This window comes from Polypterus senegalus, chromosome 6 (genome assembly GCF_016835505.1).
Source record: "Polypterus senegalus isolate Bchr_013 chromosome 6, ASM1683550v1, whole genome shotgun sequence".
In the NCBI taxonomy this organism is placed as follows: Eukaryota; Metazoa; Chordata; class Cladistia; order Polypteriformes; family Polypteridae; genus Polypterus; species Polypterus senegalus.
The window spans coordinates 38,273,171-38,274,640 of NC_053159.1; positions in this window are offsets into that span (position 1 = coordinate 38,273,171).

Consider the following 1,470-nt stretch of genomic DNA (forward strand, 5'->3'; position numbering starts at 1 on the left):
CAATGTATGCTTTCTGTCATTACTATTACTATACACATTAATGAAAATGGCATATAAAACATTGAAGTGTCCAGTTCTCCTGAGGTGCCAATACAATAAAAGAAAATCCATGCAGCAGTAGTTTTAAATTACTTCAAATTAACTGTCCTTTTAAGTAAATTAATAAATAACTTAATAATGTTTTACCAAGTAATTTAAAGTGGCCTATTCATGTTTCTGAAATAACGTAATATTTTGTCATCCTTTACCCTATATTTATTTAAATATACTGACTTTTTAAACTTTTTTCTTCAAGTCTTTGTTTCTTTTCCTTAATATTATATGAAGGGCCCCAATGTACTAGCTGCACCACAGTGTTTGACTGTGTGTGCCTTTTGAATGACTGCCTATCCAAGGTTTGAAATCAGTGGGTTCAAAAAAATTGTATAGGTGTACAACATTATTTAATTAGATAGCACAGTTTCATACAGATTATGTAGCTTAAAGTGCTTTAGAAGATGTCAAAGAGAAAGTTACAAGAAAAGAAAAAACAAATAAGATTAGGAAGAATATTAATAAGTAACAAAGAAAAAAATCTATACAATCTTATAAAACATACAGTAGATATTGTGAATGAGCCCCGGACACAGACCGGCAGACATGTTGAAATTCCACCACCACACATTTATTTACAGTATATTTACAGTTATTAAAGTGCACCACAAACCTCACAAGTCCCCAAAGTCCAGGCCTCTCACACACTTTGCCTTTCTTCCGGGCCGCCTCAGATGGCCCATTAGTGTAATAATATAAAATGCTTAAGTAAACAATATTATGCTTTTTGATTAAGTAAGGGGAAGGGGGAGGAAGAAGAAATTATAAAAAGCCAATCGAAAAATGGAACTTTGCTCTTCTGCCTTGCAATGTAGAATCCATGTACTCATCTGTGACTGAATAAAAATCTAATTGATTGAACTATTCCTGTCTTCCTCAGGGGGTTTCTTCCACATTACATTGGTTACTCGTGTCATTTAAAACTGACTTTAAAATACTACTAACGGTGCATAAAGCTTTAAACTATCTTGCCCTTCTTATATTTTGGAAATGCCTGTCCCCATACACTCCACGTTGTAGCGTTTGATCTTCTAATGATGGACTGCTTATAATTCCAAAAGACAAGCTTAAAAGAAATGGTGATGTGGCCTGCTAGGTGCTGTTATGCATCTAAAATCTGGTATAGTTTACCAATAGATATATGCCAAGGCTAAGAGTAAGAAACATTAAAAAAAAACTGCTAAAAACCCATTATTTTAATGTGCTTTTCATAACTATATTTTAGTTTTACTCTTATATATAGGCATAGAATTATCATGCTGTCGAAGAATTTCCAATCTTTATTAATGTCTGCTTTTCTCTTTCTTTTCTGGTTCTTCTGTGGGGGTGTGTTGTGTCACCTCTACTTGAGCGAGTCACTGTGCAGCAACCTGAAAT